Below are 21,757 nucleotides of genomic sequence, written 5' to 3' on the forward strand. Positions count from 1 at the left end.
AGCTAGATGAGGGTGGAAAGGTCATTTAAAGACTCTTTCCTTCAATTTTCCTTTCTGGAGAAGGGGGAGAATCTTAATGCCCATTTTAAAGGATTGCTAAGAGCATCAAAGGGTAGGCAAAGTGACTACCTAGTAAGAACTCAATGCACGGGAGAGAGTGTTCAGTGTGTTTTTTGGTGCAAATATATTCCGGGGAAGTTCTGTCTCTCAGCCTTTCAAACATCCCCTCACCCCCTGGGCAGCCTCCTAGCTGAGCCTTCTTTACCTGACACCTCTTTACATTTCACTTGATTGTGGGTGCTCTCCTTGGAGCACCCTTCAATGGCTCCCTCTTCCTCTGGCCCCTACTCCGTTCTGCAATTTCAGACTCTTGACCCAAGGGTCCCATGAACCCATTAATTGGGTTGCATTTCTCCACTGGAGCAGCCCCCTTTTTACCTCCCTCTCTGTCCTCCTTATAACGAGCCTGGAGTAGTAGGATGTGGATTGCAGTGCCCAAAGACCACACTTTGTGTGTGTGTGTGTGTGTGTGTGTTTTGTGTTACACAGATTGCTGGGCTGGCCTGAGACGGGAGACAAATACCCTGAAACTTCCATTCATGGACTGTCTCTACCAATCTCAGTTGAGTGATCCAGTTAGTCCTTTGATTTCTCTGGAGCCGTTGATACCAGTGAGTTTGTGGGCACAGAGAACTCAGCTAAGGTTAGGAGATTATTTGCTTTTGGTAGAAAAACAACTGAGAAACATCAAGGAAAGAAAACCATTAAATAAGAATTTCATTTAACATTAAGATCCTGAAGGTCGGAAAGCTGTCTAATTAGCTTTGTAAACAGGAAGCATACACCCTGTACCTGGGAATGGGGACGTCACAACCTTGCGTCTTATCCTTTCGAGTGTTCAGAGGTCGGGAAGGGAAACGGTGCTTTCCTCCGGCTTTCCACTCACCTCTGCAAACACGAAGGGTGCATCAAACTGGAAGCAGACGTGGCTGTGCTTGATGGCTTGAACCGAGGCGGGGCCACACCGGTATATGCCTGGGTCACACAGGGGAAGATGGCATGAGTTTTTTCTGTCTCTAATCCTGCCCACATACTGGACAGGCCATAGCACTGAGCGTGGCACTAAAGAGACCAGGCCTTGGTTTTATCACTGATTTTCCCCACATACTTTCCCTGGCAAGAGAGGGTAGATGACCACTGTGTGTCATCAAAAGAGCTTCATAGGGATCGATTCTCAGGACTATATATAAATAAATGAAATAAAGGTCCACTGACAATTAAAAACATTTTTTTTAAAAAGAGAGAAACTCAACCCGAAATTGGAAGTCAGGGAAAGAACCTGGCAGCATTATTTCTGCATCTATTTTACTACCTACAAACAAAGACGAAAGTACGTTTGTATGAAGCTGTTGGCCTCCTAGGGCTTATCCCTTTTTTTTTTTATTGGATTGCAGAATCACATCAGTTACACATCCACGTTTTTACATATTGCCATACTAGTGACTGTTGTATTCTGCTGCCTTTCCTATCCTCTACTATCCCCCCTCCCCTCCTCTTCCCTCCCATTTTCTCTCTCTACCCCATCTACTGTAATTCATTTCTCTCCCTTGATTTTTTTTAAACTACTTCCTGGTATGCTGGGAATGTTAATTGTCTTTGGCAGGTGTGATGTTTGTTTGTTTTGTGTTTTTGGACATCCTGGACCTATGTCAAGTTTAACTATAGAATTTGGACTTTAACTACACACCCTGGCCAATGCCCAAGCTGCATTCGGAAAGCCCGGGGTAGGGGGGGGTGGGGGGTTCATGTTTACTTTTCTAACATTCTTTAAATTTTAACCATAGTTACTAAGAGATTAGCTGCCATTCTTCTTGGAAGTCTCATGACTTACAACCCAGCACGGCAGAAAGTCTTAAACTTTCTTCCTTTCAGCCAAGTCTTAGAATACAGTGCCACTATGAATAGGTACTATTTCTGCATAAATGCATATGTATGCATTTTGCTATCTCCTATCAACACCTGAGGAAGTAGACATAGATTATCAACCATCCCCAGTTCACTAACTTTTTTTTTGTATGAACTTATTAAAGAGAAATGGGGGCTGAGGGACTTATGAAAATAGAGGGTCAGACATGGCTGCCACCGCTTCATAGCGTTGGCAAATTAGAAGACCAACGTCCACACACCCAAGTTTTGAAAGGAATCAAGTGACATGAAAAAAAAAAACAGGTTCTGGAAGAACAATTTAAAGACTGATCTATAATTATTTGTCAAGTTCTTTATTTTCTTTCTATCTTTATATCCGATCACCGTGGACCAGGGAAGGCTGAACTGTATTTTATAGCCTACTAAAAATGCTTACATAGTTATTTTTTTTCCTCTTGTCTTCAAAACTGCTTATCAAAGCAAGAGTAGATGAATTATATATGTGAAGTTTTATATTCTTTTTCTGAAAGTTGTAAACTCATCAGGGTAAAGCTGACTATTGAAATGAAACTGAATCTGATTGACAGGTAGTACCTACCCTACGCCTGCCCAGACCCCAAATGCCATGCCAACGTAAAAATGGAAATAAATGTCATCAGGGGAACGTTTCCCCAAGGATGATGCAGCCTTACCGTCGCTGTTTTCCTGAGGGGTGCTGTCCACAGCTTGCCGGGCTCCAAATCCCACAGGAAGATCAGGCCTGGTCATCCACGCTTCGTTCCAGCAGTGGTAGTTCCTTAGAAAACACAATCGGAAGAGGTTAAACTTCACACCAGGTTTAGTGCTTCAAGAAATCCAAAAGCCCTAGGTGTGGTGGCACATGCTATAATCCCAGCTGCTCAAGAGGCTGAGGCAGGAGGATCTCGAGTTCAGAGCCAGCCTCAGCAAAAGCGAGGTGCTAAGCAACTCAGTGAGACTTTGTCTCTAAATAAAATAAAAAATAGGGATGGGGTGTGGCTCAGTGGTGGAGTGCCCCTGAGTTCAATTCCCGAAATCTACTCCCCCACCCACCTCTCCCTGCAAATAATAATAATAATAATAACAATAATCCCAACGTGACCCCACACATTTGCCAGCTTCACATAATTGGAATGGACTACGTTAAATCTGGGGATTCCTGGAAATAGTCTGGACCCCAGGCTTGAGTTTGCTGGGCAGATCTGCTCCTGTTGGCACCCCATGCAGGGACTTCCAGGTCTGGCTATGGCTCTCCCTCCACTAAGACCAGCTTCAAGGTCACCCAGAGATATTTCAATCAGTGTGTTTAACAGTTTTGATCTCAACCATTTTCTTCTGCCTAACGGAACAGTTCTTGCTCTATGCTCTAGGAAAAGGGGATACTGACTGAAACAGAAACACTTATCATTTGAATTTCTTGTACATAGCTTCAACTATAAAAAGCATATTCCTTTGTAGCAATTAATAAGCAATACATACTTGTATTTACAGTCTTAGGTCATTGCCATAGAAACTATAACATCAGCTCCTGATGCTAATTCTCGACCATTTGTGGCCATTCCCATCTGGTGCTCAACGGGAAGAACAGGTTGTCAGGGTGAATGTCTCTACCCTTTATCAAAGGTGGGCAACCCAGGAGGTAAGGGCCAGGCAAAATTCCACAGAACTTTGCATATGACCCTTGAAGCAAGAACATGGAATAAAATGTCATTGTGAATTGTATTATTATGTCTTTGAAAAGATTTGAAATTATATGATCGCTCAGAATCAAATGAGAGCACATTAACCTCTGAGCACTATGGAAAATGTTCATATAGTAATAACGATTTAATGATGGCGAGAGGGACTTACAGCCATCTTTGTTTATGGCACTGATGAATTTCAGATCCAACAGCCACCATTCTGTCCCTAACTGTCCTTGCACATGGTCCCATCTCTCCTGAGAGTGTAGCTCAGTTCTTTCTTTTTTTGGAACCAGGAACTGAACACAAGGGTGCTTAAACCACTGAGCCACATACCCCTCCATTTTCAGTTTTTATTTTGAGACACGGTCTCACTAAGTTGCTTAAAGCCTCGCTAAATTGCTGAGGCTGACTTGAACCTGCAATCCTCCTGCCTCAGCCTCCTGAACTGCTGGGATTAGAGGGGTGTGCCACTGCACTTGGCAAGTGTAGCTCATTTCTGATCGACTCAATTAAGAGATACTAATTTAACTCTGCACCCACTATGCACTGAGCAGCTTGCTAGGTGCTGGAGAGTCTGAGATGATCATGACATAAATTCCTACCCATAAAGAATGGAGGAATGACAAAGGTGCACCCCACTTGGCAGCGCGTTGTAGGTCTGCCGAGAGGTGTAGAGGAGAGTATCTATGTAGTTAGAGCAGAGATGGGGGTGACCCGTGCCCTAGGGAGGGTAACTCAAATTTAAAAAAAAAAGAAACAATTGTTGAAGTGACGCTTGCCAAAAAGGACACTCACTTGGGGTGCCACTGGTTTCAGGCAGGGACTGTCTTGGGGCCTTAGGGAAGACCTTCCAAAGTGAGAATTGTCTGAGTCCCAGAACCTAAAGGGGAATGGAGTAGATGGGCACAGGGAGTAAAGCAAAGTCGTGGAAGCATGAAATTGCAACTGTGGTGTGTGTGGGGAACTGTGTGCTGGTGGTTGGAGTGTGCTGTGGGGTGGCCCCAAAAAAGTGACCATAATTAGGGTGGGCAGGCAGTCCCCGCAAGTAGTACACCCAACAATCCTTTGTTCCAGGCGCAGCTCCAAAACCTTTGTGTATATTAGCATATCCCATGGTCCCTGCACCATATGAGTTCTATTATAATTACCCCCAGTTTACCAGGAAAAGAAGCTGAAGCACAGAGAGGTTAAGAACCTTGTCTTAGGACACGCAGCAAGTTAATAGTAGAGCTGCCAGGTCTATTCTCTCAATCTCTGAGTAATCCAGTAGGTGAGGATATGATTGTGAGATACTCTTCCGTCAAGTTAACAGTTGTGCTTTAGATTTAGGTAATAAGAAGCCATTGGAATCATTCAAGAAGGAGAGTGAACTTTGCAAATCTGTGCTTGTGGAAGTGGATGGAGAGGCCAGAGCGGAGACAGAGCTGACTCGTTCCACCCAAGGCCCTCCCACTCTGAAGTGCTGCAGTGGTCTGCCATGGACCAAAACTTTCAGTACAGGGATGGCTGTCACCATGGAGAGGGAGAGAGCCATCTGAATACTGGCAGGGCTCCAGGGAGTGTGAAGGCTTTGTCAGACTAAGATTCTGAACAAAGAAGGAAGAGCAGAAGGTTTGTGCTGGGGGTGGTGGGCGAGGGTGGGTGGCCAGCTCAATGGTGGACACACTGGACATTGCCTGCCAGTGGGAAATCCAGGAGATGTGACCCAAGAGGCACTTGTGCATATACTTGTGGCACCAGATTGAACACAAAGGAAGTCACTTGGGGTCCTTATGGATGGTGAAGGACGTGGAAAGAAGGGGTGGCGGCCGGCACATGACACAATGCAAGAAGACAGCTTTGATTATTTAGATGAGGAAAGACCTCTTGTGGAGGGGAGAACTGGGAGAGAAGCTGTGGGAATAAAGAGGCTCAGATTCCAAGAGTGCAAGAGGATGAGCCAGGAGCGTTCCGCTGGGCAGGTGTAGGAAGCAAGGCAGGGTCTGTTGGGCCAGGGGAGAGGCGCAGGTGGGATTGGGGTCAGTGTGGATCCCTTAGCAGGAGCAGGAGGCTGGTTGCCGCCTGAGAGCTACTCTATCTCTGCTCTGAAGCTGGAGGGAAGTTGTGCATGTTAAATAATGTGTGTGCTAGCCTCCTTCCAGGACAGCAAAGAGTGCCCCAGCACACAGAGGGATCCAGGGGAAAATAGCAGTAAGCCATTTGCAATCCCGAGTGGACATCGTCCTGCCTCCTCTACAATCTTGGGTGTTTGGATACCCAGGCTTTCTCTGTACCCCATCACATCAGAATAATAGGCTCCAGGGTGTCCTTATTTAAATTCAAGTCTCCTTGACAAGGATAGCCCAAAATAAGATAAATATGCTTTGTACTTCAGATCTTCAGATCTCAAGTAAAGACTTTCATTGAAGATATTTCTTTTCAAATGACCAGAGCTGGAGAAAAATTTTTTGTTTGCTCATTATGACATTGAATTGGTGACACGATATTTCCTTTCCAGTTTCAGTTGTGACTGAGAACGTTATCTGTGTTGAGGATCGGAGAGTTTTATAGTAGGATCAGGAACTTGCAGGCATGGGGTGAGGTGGAAGAGAAGTGACATCTCCTGGTGGGGCTGGACTTGACCAACCGGGGCCAAGCCAGTGGCTCAGCTCCCAGGCTGGCCATGAGCAGGGCAGAGGGGGCTTCCTGCACAGCTGTGGGTGCATCTTGCATTGTGCAATATTTTGTGCTCGGGGATGGCTCAGGGAAATGCCACAAGGATTTACTTTTGGCAGATCTAACTCTGTGTACACATGCTTAACTGCCTGTTCAGTCACTTTTCTAATTTATAAGCTTAAAAATAAATTCGACAATCAGACATTTCTGCCTAGGGTATTGAATAATTCTTAAAATAGAAGAGAAAGAAACGTTAGAGTCTGTCTTGTGGTAAGCGTGTAATGTCACTCTAAATTGATAACAGACAAGGTCCTTGTAAATCGAACTCACCACACTGAATCCTTGGTGAGTTTGTTACTGATGCTCCCGTCTTCTTCCAGGAAGATGTCCATCTGCAAATTGGCATCATTATGGTGGGCTGAGAAATAGTTGGTGATGACTCTTGCTGGAATTCCAAGACATCGCAAAACTACAAGGAAAGAGCCGTAGTCAGACATATCACCAGTATTTAAAGAATGCATAGTAGAAGGTCCTTCTGCACATGAGACTTTCTCAAAATAAAACTTCTTTGGACATGTTCTCAAATGTTCCACACTGAAGAAAAGTGATGTGTCCAACCCTCCTGGGGACCCCAGAGAGACATCTCACTGTGTGATGCTTTAGAATTTTAGTGGGTTATTAAATGAAGCCCACTAGCATGCAATTCCAACAACAAGGTTCTAATAGTTCATATTTACTTAGTTAATGGTTCCTTATTTCTGGAAATAATATAATAATTTAAGAAAACCACAGCCAATAGGAAGTTGGGAATTTACAAAACGATTCTTCAGTGGGGTTTCTCTTCCTGGCTGGAGTTCACTCTAGTGACACTCATTGGAGGGTGACACCACAGATTCATTTTAATTGTTGGATAATAAATTGCCTGGTTGCAGCTCTTGCCATATGTACCTATTGATTAAACTTAATCCAAATGCCCTCCCTGGTTCCCAGGACGCCAGACATCAGGACTCATTGAAAATAATTCAGCTGACAATTTTAAGATTAATGACTTGTTTTTTTCTCTTCCTTCAGAATAGTTTAGCATTTTTAAACAAAGGCTATGTGCCTCCTTCAACAGAACAACCTTGGGAATCCAAACCTGAGCCTGGTAGAGACTCAAGGGTCCCCTTCCTTAAAAGACTTCATCTTAACACCCCAAACAACGTCAATGGCACTCACCCCTGGCTTTTGACACCCACCTGCCTTGATTGATTGGCAGTCCTTGTGCACCCAAGGTCTTACCAATGAAATGATCCTTCCTCTCATTCTATTTCTGGTGGATTCTAATGTGAGTTGCTGGCCGCTAATTCGTATTATCACAGGCCGAGGCTTGTTCTAGAAAACCTGCTACCCCTTCCCTGCAATTTCCCTCTTCAATTCTACTCCTTCTATGACTTTATTTCTATTGTATGTTTCTGCATCTTCTTCATAGAAGACCAAGGCCTGTTTTCTGCACAATGGGACAGCCTTTGTATACAGAAGGCATGAGTGGATATGGTGAAATGCTCACTATTTTATCTGGCTCTAAGCTCCCCCAAATCGAACTAGTATAGTGATAGTAGGCATGGGGAGGACTTGGGTCCATTTTATTTTTTCAAGAATCATTTCACAAGAGTGGCTGCCTGTGTTGGGCACCTTCTCATCATCTTGGCCTGCAAGTTGTAGGAGAGGGAGGGTCTCCTTCCAATCTTCAGACCATCATGAAGTTCAAGTTTCTATCTAAAATTTGAAAGACCAACACTTCTAAGAGACTGACTTTTGTCTATTATTGCTCCCAAGAAATACATATTCCTTTAGCCCTTAGCTATCATCAAAAGGTTAAGAAAATATTTTTATTCAGTCGATGCCACCTGGAAACAGAACAGACAAAACAAAACTTAACAGTCTTAGATCATTGACCAAGTGAGTGCCAGACTGTTACAACTTTGAACTAAAATAGGCGGATTTTAACAATCATTTTAAAAAATGGCCTTGCCTTGGCCGCCAGCTTCTCTTTTATTTCATTTAAAAATGAAAAGTACGTAAAGAGCATAATGTTTCTCCAAGGCTGTAGAAGAGGCATGCGAATAAAAATCATTACCAATGATGAAAACATACTGAAATAAATGTATTTTTTAAAATATTCACTGAATTAACTATAACATTTTCTGGGCCAAGGGAGGCAAATGCCATCTTGAAAAATGATTCACAAGACTAAAGAGGATAATTCTGCTTCTATCTATTTGGCTCTACAGATTGGATGTTGGGTGGATTAAACACTGGAGAGGCAACCGAGAAGGTAAAGATTGTTCATTACTTTCTGATATCTAATTGCTCAGGGGCCCTGAGACTTACGTGTAAAGATGAAGATGAGACCACCTGCCACAATCCTTTTCATAATTGGGATTAAAATTAAGTGAATAGACTTTCAAACTTCTCAATGATATGCAAGCAAGCAAATAAACAGATTTACACAACTTCTCAATAACAAATAAGTAATATACATATGTGCATGTATATCATAATTAGTTTTTTAAAAATTTTTTAGCCTTTTAAAGGTATGGTTTCTGGGAAGAAAATGGCTCCTACTTCCCCCTACAGCCTCACTTGGCCCCTGTGACACTCCACGGCCTTGGGTGTTATGATGGATTATGCAGGATACAGTCCATCATTCTTTCCATAAAGATTCTGCAGTCAGAGAGCTATGAGCATATTTAGCCCAGTACGATTTAATTATGCATTGACTACATCCCAGAATAGTCACCCATTAATTCTATAGCGCCAACGGGGACTGCTCAGTCCCTTTGCCAGGTTATAGATAAAATGTTTTGAAGTAAAATTTCCTTTGCATTAAAAAATATTACTCAGCTGGATACTTACATGTGTTAAAAACACCAGCAAAAACCCAGCATTGGCCATACCGGACTGGGTTCACAGAGCTCCTGTATTCCAATAGAATGTCAACGCTTCCAGTTCAGGCTGATGGGGGGACTCTATAGGCATAGATATTGTCCCATGATCCAACGAGGACACCTTCATCATCTTTGGCATTAATCTAAATGAGGCAAGGAGAGACAAAAAGAAAGAAAGGTCATTTTGATGAGTCCCCTCCACGCTACGGCACTGGGCAATCTAAAGTTTCTGGCGCCTTCTGTGTGTCCTGCGTGATGCAAACAGTTCCACTTTTCTTCAATTCACCATTATGTTGCCAGAGAAAACTAAGTATGCAAAGAGGAGGCCAAATAACCAAGAGTCTCTCTTAAATGGCACAATATTAAAGCAGAGTAAGGCTGAAGGGCAGGTAGGAAGAGTTCTCCACCTATGATTTGGAGAATTTATACCTAGGGAACGTGATTTGTTCTAGAATAGTGCTGAGATTGACCAGAAGAAGAACTGCAAAAGAAAAATACTCAAAGGGATATTGTGTTGGTGGAAGAAGAACTCAAAACTGATGAAGGAGAAATCAGTGTTCTAATGGGCTTCTACTTCTATGATGGGCAGTAAAGAATTGAACAAGCTAACAGATGTTACCATAAGAACCATGGTGGGTTAATAGGAAAATAGATTCCCATGAGTGACTTATAGAGATTTTTTATTTATTAAAAAACATTTTCCTAATGATTATTTAAAGTGGTTTAAGCTTTATAGTTTTGTTAAAAGGAATTTCTGGGATGCTATATTTTTGATATGGAGGACATTTAGGCAGAGAGTGGCAAGATGGAAAATTACAGAAAATTCTGCCACACAGACTGTAATCCTTTAGGAACAGCAGACCTCAAGTGCATGAACAAAGACCTTTTGTGTTTATCCAATAAAACTAAAGAAAGCCAGGAAGTATCAGTTGTGAGACAACCTGCCAGTATCTCTGAGCTCTGCTGAATCTACCTCTTTTGATGTAACTTTCATCACATTTGATTATAGTCAGAAGAGTCTAGGTGGAACAGAGAAATTTTTTTCTAAAAATAAGTGCTACTTCAACAATTTTTATAATTGACAATATTTTTTATAATTGACATGATGTTGTTTAAAGTCTGGCTACTCAAAGTGTGGTATGCGGACCAGCAGTTTGGGCATTCTATTGGAGTCAATAGAATCCGTAAATTCTCCCTGAACAAACCTATTGAACAAGAAAGAATCTGTATTTTAACAGGATCCACTGGGGGTTTGTGTGTACAGCAGTTTGAGAAGCATAGGTCTGGATTATGCTGAAAATATTTTAGCAAACAATGCAAAATATGACTTGAATATTGTGCATTTGGATTATGAAAGTCATACATGAAATGTTGAAATATGGTGAGTTTTTATGTATTTGCTGCCTCACCAACTAAGAGCACAGCCTGAGCACCTACCCAGACCTTTCTCCTTGGCTTGATGCAATTAGTGGGAGAGGAATCTGTCTTCCTCACTGGCTCCTGAGTTTACGGAGATCAAAGACAAAATCTACGTCCTTCTGAATTCCAACAAATATTAGCAAAGAATTGGTACTTCAAAATAGTTCAGTAATCTCTTGTATATTCAACAAGCATATAGGCATTGTACATTGAAAATAATAAAACCAGGTCCCTGGAAGAGATGCAAAAGAAACCAATCAAATGAAAGTAAAGATTACTGCTGGGTGCAATGGTGCCCACCTGTAATCCCAGTGGCTTGGAAGGTTGAAACAGGAGGATCATGAGTTCAAAACCAACCTCAGCAAAAGAGAGGTGCTAAGCAACTCAGTGAGACCCTATCTCTAAGTAATATACAAAATAGGGCTGGGGATGTGGCTCAGTGGTCAAGTGCCTCTGAGTTCAATCTCTGGCTACCTCCTCACTCCGCCCAAAAGAAGGGAAGTAAAGATTACGGTATTTAGATTGGAAAACATATAGGTAGAGTGGAACCCAAAGCGAGGAGTAATCAGTTGGTTGGAAGGGTGAGGATGTTAGGGGTTTAGTAGAGGAGATGATATTGTTAGCTGATCAGAAAAGGCCATCCACATAACATAGTGGAAAGAGTTCAAATAGCACTTGGAATCCTAAAACCATATGTCAGATTCAGGGACCCCTTATGGGTACTTGTAAGTAAACAATATAGGATGGCATAGAAAACACTAACAGAAAACACTTAGATGTTCAAGCATCTTCTTCTGTGAGGAACACACTCTCCATTAAAATGTGAGGTTTACTCTAGCACCAAGTGACTTTTCCCAAGAAGGGTCCTTTTGCAGAGTGCAATCTAGAAAAAAACCTATTCAATTCCATCTAAACATACTATTTTCCCCTCCATCCAGACAGGTCAGACGTCAGTTGGGTGAACAAGTGTTTTGGTAACTACTCAGTTAATGTATTCAATGTAGAAAAAATATACTTTCATGGTTTTTGAAAGACCTGTTCAGCCAGTTCTAAACTCATGCCTTTGATGTGAACTTTGACATTAGCCTGTGGATCCCTGAAATGACTGAGGTTTAGAAGGGTTTTTAGGCCATCATTTTGTCTTTATTCACCAACAGTAATTCTTCTTGCAGATAAACCAATTACTAAAATATCTGTATGTATGATAGTGAAGCCCAGGAGAGTGTTGGTAGACTATAATGTGGTCTGGTCTTTGTGGGCAGGCAGCTCCAGATTTGAACTCACAATACTTTTCCCTTATCATTGAGAAACAGAATAGGATCTATGCATCCCCGAGGTAAAAGTTCCTAAACTGTGGACTGGTTTTCAAATAGATAGCCATAAATTATAAGAGCTATTTATAGCATAAGGCTGAACTCGATCAGCTAAGGGGAAGAGTAAGAAAAAAAAAGCTCACTTCTCTATAGATATTTTAATTGTTAATGCTGAGTGCTTCTCCTGTTGCTAGACAAATCACAACTCTCATTTATTAGCATTTGCCCAGATTAGCTACTGTTTTCTAATTAGAACATTGATTTCTAACGAGCTCAGATACTGAAAGAGATAAATCTTAAGTGACAGATGGAAAGGGTTAAAGTAATCTCTCCTTCCCCAAACAACAGAATATATGTGAGGGACACTTCAAGAGCATGCTGGTACTTCAAGGATATGTCACAGTTGGCTGCTGTGATATTATATTGTCATATCAGCCTTTGACCAATGGCAGAATGAAATGTCTTGGTCTTGGATTACCAGTGGTCAAGCAGACCATGTGAAGAAGCATTATTTAATTTCATTAAGGTTGCACTGGTATTGACCCCCACATCGTGCCTACAGAATTCGAAATTTGAAAAAACAGCCTCCTCCCCATTACTACCAGGAACCTCAGTGGCATAACAAACACAATGCAATCAACTTTAAAACCTGGAGCCAAGAGAAAATAATAATTTTGGAGTGAAGCAGACAGGCAGCAGAGCTCAGATCCATCAATTCCTTACTGGTGAGTCAACAGAATCTTGAGGCTTAAAATTTATCTTTCAAAATCTGGAAAGAAACAAGCTGAATTAAAAAATTCCAATCCTTTTCTTGTTCCAACCAGAATCGTGGAAATAATGCTTGTTGAGAATAGGAAACGGGTTTGCACCTCAAAAGAGGTGGAAACTCTGGGGCTATGATGGGAAAATGATAAGAAGCCCAAGAGAATCCCCTATGGCAATGGCTCCACCTCCACTGAGGGGGGTGAGTTCTGGAGAGAGGATTCAACAGAATCTTAAAAGAAAGAGCAGAGTCCAAGAATTCTAATGAAGATTGCCTTCCTCTCAGATAATCTCCCTTTCTCTCTCTCCAATCTCTCTGTGGGTATTAAAGAGTAGGGAGAATGTAGCACACTGGCCTCAAACTAGTTCAGAGGAGAAATCCAACCAACCTCAGATTGAAAAGAGAGTCAAGATTTCATCTCTTTAATCTAGAGTTCTTCTATTCCTCCCATGCTCCCCCTCCCTACCCCACTATGAATCAGCCTCCTTATATCAGAGAAAACATTTGGCATTTGTTTTTTGGAGATTGGTTAACTTCACTTAGCATTATCTTCTCTAACTCCATCCATTTACCTGCAAATGTCATCTAGGTAGGGCAGGGTGGGAGGGGAAGGGAGGGGACATGGGGTTAGAAATGATGGTGGAGTGTGATGAACATTATTATCCAAAATACATGTATAAAGACATGAATTGGTGTGAATATACTACGTATACAACCAGAGATATGAAAAATTGGGCTCTATGTGTGAATAAGAATTGTAATGCATTCTGCTGTCATATATAAATAAAAAATTAATAAAAAATAAAGATGCATAGTAGTATCAAAACAAACAAGTAAACAACAACAACAACAAAAGATTCCATCTCTCAGAGCAAATAGGATCCCTGGAGAAGATTTAGGCAAATATTAACACAAACCAAAGGAAAAAATACAGTAAGGGGGTAAGGGTAAAGTAGAGAAGAGACAGAGACAGAATGAAAAAAAATTATACACAGAAAGGGAAAGCAATTAAGAGACACAAAGAATTTTCTCACAATCTCTTAAGAGGTCACAGCTCTAAAGGAACAAATTAAGGATCAAATCGTATCATTGGAAGGCTAATAATACGTAATTAACTACAAGAAACAGGAATAAAAGCACCACTAAAAATAAAACTAATGACAGAAAAGACAAATTTGACATAATTAAAAAAATTCTAATGAAAAATGCAAGCAGATGATGCTAGAGAGAAGCTAATAGTTATTGAAGACAGAGATGATGTGACATAAGGATTTGTGTTCTTAAAACATACAACAGATAAAACAGAAAGGATTTTCATAATAGGAGAACATTTCACTTGATAGAGGGGACAACTGAATATATACATTTTAGTGCAATATTGTGCTCCATAGTTATTTTTGCTCACTACCTAGAAATGTGAATCAATTTGGACTTTAGGACAAAATAAGTCATTCAGTTACCTAGACAAAAGAGGAAATGAGCAACAAGTGAAGCAATCCTCCTGCCTGCAGACTCCTCCACAGTACCATCCAGTGACAAAATCCTGCCAATTAGTACTTCCATCATCCTAAGAGAAAGAACGGTTAACCCAAGGACACCTGGCACAGCTCAGATGCCGTGGGTGGGTGAAGATGACCAGCACACACTGTCAAACACGCAGGATCATGGGGAAGAGGATAGCTCTCATAAAGTGCTTGAAATGTAACATTGACGCAATTAAGGATTGGATTAAAGAAAGACACTGTGACAGAAGATTGGGTGGTGAGAAAACTCCACGTAAAGTTAAACATCTCTGGCAATTACAGTTGCAGAATGAATTTGAAATCTTGATAATGTAAAAACATTAATCACCATAGGAAAAATTAGACACCAGGGAGGGAAGAAGAGAAGAAGAATTAAAATGCTAATGTTTTAATGTGTTGGTCGCTCATAGTTAATTTGCACCATCTAAAATTAAAATGTAATTTTCAAATACATGATTACTCTATTCTTTTAATGGTTTTCTTAATTTGTAAATAACTTTAGGAGGATCTGCTAGGAAATAACATCTCCTGTAGCAAAGAAATGTTTATTTGAAGTTTAACAATTTCTTCTGTTGCAACTCAATTTTTTTCTTCTATTAAAAGTAAAATTTAATAAGGTTAAATAGAATTGGAGTATAATTAAATGTAATACTTTTAAATTAATTAACATGACACCATTTGACATAAATAAAAACAAAGAGATCAATGGAACACAATAGAGAACCCAGAAATAAATCCACACAAGTACAATCAACTACGTTTTGACAAAGTTGCAAGAGAATCTCACAGACAAAGGATACTCTTTTAAACAAAAGGGACTGGAGTAATTGGAGAGTCGCATGATAAAAAAAATGAGTTTTGACTCATACCTTGTACCAAATATAAAAATTATCTCAAAAATAGATCATAGATCTAAATATGAAACCTAAAGCTATAAAGCTTCTAGAAGAAAACAGGAAATATGTATGTGTCCTGGGGTATGGGCAAAGATTTCTTAGATATAAAAGTAAAAACATGATTAATAAACAAAGCACATATCCTAGACTTAATCAAAATTAAGAATATTTGTGTACAATCAGTGACTTGAAAAATTGTGCTCTATACTATAATGTGAAATGAATTGCATTCTGCCATCATGTATAACCAATTAGAATAAACAGATAATTTTAAAGAATTAAGAATATTTGAACATTTGCCCTTTGGCTTGGTGCGGTGGTGCATGCACGTAATCTCAGCAGCTCATGAAGCTGAGGCAGGAGGATCACACGTTCAAAACCAGCCTCAGCAATTAGCAAGATCCTAAGCAATTTAGAGAGATTCTGTCTCAAAATAAAAAAAAAATTGTAAAAGGCTGAGGATGTGGCTCTGTGGTTAAGTGCCCTGTGTTCAAGTTACTGGGGGCAGATGGGGGGGGGACAGGTGGAATTTGCTCTTTGGAAGGCACCTCGAAGAAAGTGAAAAGAATGGAAAAAAATTATAAATCATATATCTGATAAAGGTCATCAACGAGAATCTGTAAAGAGCCTTTAAAACTCAATAATAATAAGAAAGCAAATACAATTTTAACACAAAAGAAAAATATTTGAATAAATAAGTACATTAAAGAAGATATTTAGGTGACAATTAAATATAACAAAATGTCTTTTACACCATTAGTCATTAGGAAAATGCAAATTAAACCCCCACAGCAATAACAATACACACTAATTAGAAAGTCTAAAATGAAAAAGATTGATTATATCAAGTACTGGGAAGGATGTGGAAACACTTAGGACTCTTTAAGCTTTTATACTTTTATATGATTTAAAAGCTATATTTATCTGTTTACATATCTATATATTTAGTTGGAATGAGTCAATAAAATATTAGCAATGGCTTCTTCTTGCTGACAAAATTTGGGCTGATTCTTTTGAGGAATTTTTTTCTTTTCACTTATTTTTAGCTGACAAATAATTATGTATGTTAATGAGTACAATATGAAGTGTTGATTTATGTATGCATTATGCAAAGATTTCATCAATCTCATTAATACATCCATCACCTCAATAACTGATCTTTTTTTATAGTGAGAATGTTAAAAATGTATTCACTTAGTAATTTTGAAATATACCAGACATGGGGACCAATAACTGTGGTCACTGTGCAATGTAATTGATCATTCTATAAAGATTGCATCATTTTATCAATATCTTCCCTTTCCCCATTCCCCAACTCCCTCCCTAGTCTTTTGTAATGATCTTTTTTTTATCTTACCCTGTCTCTATAAGACTGACTTTTCTAGATTCGTTATGTAAATAAGATCATACAGCAGTTGTCTTTCTGAGCCTGGCTTATTTATCATAATATCCTTTTTGTGTCACACAACATATAAAAATCAACTCAAAATGAGTAAAAGACTTAAACATAAGACCTAAAAGTATAAAACTACTAGGAGAAGAAAACACAAGGAGAAGGCTTCACAGCATCTCTTTGGGCAATGTTATCTTTCTTGGATTTTAGGACTCCCCCATAGCACAGGCAACAAGAACAAAGATGGACAAATGGATGTGTTCACCTAAAAAGCTTCTGCACAGCAAAGGAAACAATCATCAGAGTAAAGAGGTAATTAATATTATTTTTAATTATCACCCATGCACTGGGTGAACATTTGCAAACCATACATCTGAAAATGGACCAATATCCAAAATGAATAAGGAAATCTATATAGAGAAAACAAACCCTATTAATAAGTGAGTAATGAAGTGATCAGACATTTCTCAAAAGAAGAATGACCAACAGATATATTAAACAATGCTTGTTAGCTCTAATCATCAGGGTAATGCAAATTATAAACACAACAAGATGTAATCTTATACCAGTTAGAATGTCTGAAATCTAAAAGATGAACAAAAAGTGTTGGCAAAGATGTAGAGAAAAGAGAGCTCTTGCACACCTTTGTTGGGGGTGTAAATTAGTATAGCCATTTTGGAAAGTAGTATGAAGGTTCCTCAAAATATTTAAAATATAATTATTATAGTGTTATGAGCCAAACTATATGTGCCTTGATCAGACAAACTCCATTTTACCCTGAGACTTCATTTCATATAAGAAACTGCTAGAAAAAAACACATAGGATCAACACTTCAATATATCAGTATAGGCACTGACTTCCTTAACAAGAACCCTAAAGCTCAAGGAATAAAACCAAGAATCCATAGTGGAGTGATGTCAATTTAAAAACCTCTGCACAGCAAAGGAAATAAGAGCATGAAGAGAAAGCCTACAGAATGGGAGAGAAATATTTGCCAGCTATTCCTCTGACCAGGCATTAATATCTAGAATATATAAAGAATGCAAAAACTGAACACACACACACACACACACACAAAACACAACACACAAAATAAAAAACCAAGGAAAAAATAAACAACCAAATAACACAATAAATAAATTTCAAAGAACTAAACAAACATACATTTATAGACATTCGCAAAAGAAAAAATACAAATGGTCAACAAATAGATGAAACAAAATTCAACATCTCTAGCAATTAAAGAATACAAATTGAAACCACATTGAGATTTTTGTCTTCTTCGAGTCAATGGAAATCATCAAGAATGCAAATAATAATAACATGCCGGCAAGGATGTAGGGGAAAAAGTGCACTTTCATTGTTGGTAAAATTGCAAATTAGTACAACCACACTCAAAATCAGTATGAAGATTCCTCAAAAGACTAGGACTAGAGCCACCATATGACCCAGGTGTCCCACTCCAAAAGGACTGAAATCAGTACACCATAGTGTTACATGCATGTTTGTAGCAGTGCAATTCACCATAGCCAAGTCATGGAACCAGCCCAGGTGTCCATCTAGATAACGGAAATGTAGTACCTAGACACAGGGAGTTTTACTCTGGCACACTAAATGAATGAAATCATGACATCTGCTGGTACATGGATGGAACTGGAGAACATTGTGCTAAGTGAAATAAGCCAGACCCCCCAAATATCCTTTCTGCATCAGAAAAAAGTGCCTAGTGGTGTGGGCTGCTGGTTTGCTTTCCAGGCTTAGGTCTACCTGGAGGGATGAAATTGGGCTTGTTCAAATATGGGGAGAGGCAGAGACAATGGCTTGAGGGTTAAAAAGGGAGGCTCAGTAATGGAGGAGGTGGACCATCAGGCACTGGGGAAATGTGGGAAATGTAGAAACACAGTGCCTTGTGGGTACGAGGCCCTTGGTGAATGGGATGAAGTTAGGAGAACTGGTCATGCTTGGCCTGCCCTGAACTTATGAGCTGGTTTCTGCATTCATGCTGGGTAGACCTCCACCCTAGAGTAAGAATAAGACATGGATTTCAGTAAAATCTAAAGGAATAGGAAGAACCCTAAAGCATGACCCACAGTGGACTTCTCTCCAGTTTTGGTCATGGGGGCTTAAGTAGATTTTAAGTTGATACTGGCAAATAAAAAAGTGGCATTTCTTATTTTTTCTAATTTCCTGTAGTACAGACACTTACATTTTGTACAGTGATTTTTAAATATGTAAATGTACTTTTTTCTTCTGTGTGCCATTTTACATGGCTGTGATGAAATGACTTTTCTCTGTTATAAATCTATTATATCTTGTTAAATTTTAATGTGATTTTCTCATAAAGACTAGGATTTCTCTATAAGAAAAAATTCTATAAGAAAACAATTTTATACCTAATCTTATCTGTAATAGTTTCTCAAAGACTACTGGATATAAATTTGGGGTAGCATGCATTAGCTTCTAAAGCATAAACTTAGGTTTGGAAATGAGAATTATTACTTGTAAAAATCCTTCCATGGTTCTGTGAACCACAAGTCCCCAGCTACAGTCTGGTGGGGATCAATCTTAATTGCAGGTGGAAGTGGGAGAGGGGATGTTCAATTGTGCTCCATGACACTCTGGGATTTTGTAATGAACCTCGGTGGCTACCATGTTGGAGGGTGAAGCAGGAGAGGACTGAGTTTGGTGGGGGCAGCTGTAGTCACCACTTTGCTACAAGAAAAGCTGCTCCAACCTTTCTCTTTTGTGCACTTGGGTTCAATTGATATTTTAGAAAACAATTCTAGAAAACAAAATTTGGAAACCCATTAGTCTTGGGATGCAGCTGTCTGTTTCTTGTGCTGCCCTGCAATGGACCAAGTCCTGCAGCAGGGATAGGAGGGGAGAGGCCTGCAGATGAGGCGCTCTATTGGGTAACTCCATGGACAGGCATCCCAGCAAATTCACATAAGAGAAAAGAAATAGGGAGGCAGTCATCCTATTTTCTCCCTTGCCTGGCTCCTCAACCCTGATTCTTTCAGGGCTTTCATGACACTTAACAATAGACAGGGTCACACACATGATCCCAAGAAAAAGAAAGCCATCCACCTGCTCCTGCACTTTTCATAGTGGTGGGTTCAGCAAGCTGCTCTCCCCTTGGTATTATTAGAAATGTCATGCTCTCTCCTGAATGAATGCCCTTCCACCCACAAACCCCTTCTTCTCCTGGTCAGGAGCCTATTGACTGTTTAACACTTGGCTGGTTTCACTCTGGAAATTTCTATTTCTTTGATGTCCTGACTCTGTGCTCATATGGCACTAGTTATGGTTTTGATATGAGATGTTCCCCAAAAGCGCACATGTGAGACAATGCAAGGATTTTCAGAGGCGAAATGATGAGATTCTGAGAGGTGGATTAGATCCTAGTCAGTGGATCAATCCACTGATATGAATTAAATGGCTATTACTGTAGGCAATTAGGGTGTGGAAGGAGGAGGGTCATCTTATGTCATTGGTGTGGTCCTCTTTGTTTCCATTACCAGATCGTATATTCCTGAAAGGAGAGAAAAAAGGAAGGAAGTTCCCATGCTCTTTTGTCTTTGTATTCCCAGTAATAGCACTCAATAAATTCTACTGAATGAATGAACATGATATCACGGGAGGATGGGTAGAGGTCATCTTTTAATATTTCTTTACGAGGTCACCTCAGTGGGTTAGTTTGGATGCCAACTGACATGCTGAAATTGGCAAGTTCTTGAAATTGTATAGAAATGAAAAGAACCTAGAGTAACCAAAGCAATACTGAAAAAGAACAAAGTTGAAAAACTACCTGATTTGGAGATTTACTATAACAACCCAATAATCGATACACTAGGTTGAAATGGTATAAGAATCAACAAAAACCAAAGGGAACAGGAGAGTCCAGAAGAACAGTCACACTTATATTTGTTATCTGATTTTCAACAAAGTCACCAAAGCAATTCAGTGGCGCAAATAATTTTTTTTCCAACAAATGAAAAACAACGTGAACTAACCTTAGTCTGCATTGTGATACATATAACCACTCCTATCAACTATCCTTTGGTACATGTCCATGAGTCATTCATTTTTTTCATGATAATCATTGCCACAAGAGACGATTAACTTGTGTCTCTCTCAGTAACTGAGGATTCTCATTTGGCCTCAGTATATTTTACTAGTTGACAATCATGACAGAAATAGCCAAAAGTGGGCCAAGAGAGAAACTGAGAGTTGACAAGCTCTCCAAGTGCTGTCTAGTTTCTTTCGTTGCCATATCACTGCCGCATGGTCTAAGGCTGGTTGGTCCAGGGCCGGTCTCCAATGATATTTGAATGACAGGTGTGGGTGGAAGGGAGAGGGGAAAATATAGAGCAAGAGAGGAAGGAGGTGAAGGTAGGAAAGAGAAGCATGAGACAGAAACCCCAAGTGCATGAAGGGCATATCCTCTGGACCTCTCTGGCTTTACTGCCGACTCTCCATCTATCCTGGGGACATTTGTCCCAGGAGACCAGTGCAGCTTCGGCTGCACAGCTTGGAGGGAGTGCTGAAAAGCAAGCACCCCCGTGTTTCAGAAATAGCCTGTGTGATTACAAAATAGATGCTGCATTGAAACCTCATTCCAGGAAGCAATTCAGGGAAAGCAAGACATTTAGATTGACTATGATTATCACATTCGAGAGATGGCTTGTAATAAATGTCTGTTTTTCTCCAAAAAATATGGGAAGAACAGGCATAAGAAATGTAACCTTAATAATTGAGAAACCAAGCTGTTTGCCCACAAATGGAAACTTCATTGCATTTCTGGCTTTTACCAGAGAGGAAAAAAATGAGGTCTAAACGGCTCATTGTCCCTCATTTCCCCCCACCTCAAGGAGCGTGATTGAACCAGACAGAGTACATAAAAGGCATTATATTTGTAGCCAAGGAGCTCATGTGATATGGAGAAAGGACAGGAATAGGGCAAATCCAGGGGAAATGTAACATTGAGGGTAGAACAGAGGGATCAGGCAGCCAGATATCATCTCCAGTGCCACCTGTGATCTTGGATAAAGTTACTCAACTTCCTGATACCTCAGTCTCTTCATCTGCACAGTGGTTATTTATGGACGGATGTGATTTCTCAATAGTGTCTGTAAAGATAATTTCTGTTAGGGAAATTCTCTTTTTCCATTGGCTTCCAATGAAATTGTTGAAAATCTTTAATAAACAGAAATGAGAATCCCTGGTGAATACGGT

The 21,757-nt window shown here is 40.0% G+C and overlaps 1 pseudogene across 1 annotated transcript in view; it reads right to left on the reverse strand.

The window, feature by feature from the left end:
• The window catches only part of LOC144373415 (coagulation factor XIII A chain-like), a 49,095-nt pseudogene that overhangs the window by 15,877 nt on the left and 11,461 nt on the right, over positions 1 to 21,757 (reverse strand). Inside the window, exons 4-7 of the transcript XR_013433094.1 lie at positions 9,183 to 9,357; positions 6,615 to 6,753; positions 2,619 to 2,722; positions 947 to 1,035 (exon numbers count right to left, since the gene is read on the reverse strand). The product of XR_013433094.1 is annotated as a coagulation factor XIII A chain-like (transcript). The remainder of the gene's footprint in view (positions 1 to 946; positions 1,036 to 2,618; positions 2,723 to 6,614; positions 6,754 to 9,182; positions 9,358 to 21,757) is intronic.

The sequence above is a fragment of the Ictidomys tridecemlineatus genome, unplaced genomic scaffold (assembly GCF_052094955.1).
Source record: "Ictidomys tridecemlineatus isolate mIctTri1 unplaced genomic scaffold, mIctTri1.hap1 Scaffold_39, whole genome shotgun sequence".
NCBI classification, from domain to species: domain Eukaryota; kingdom Metazoa; phylum Chordata; class Mammalia; order Rodentia; family Sciuridae; genus Ictidomys; species Ictidomys tridecemlineatus.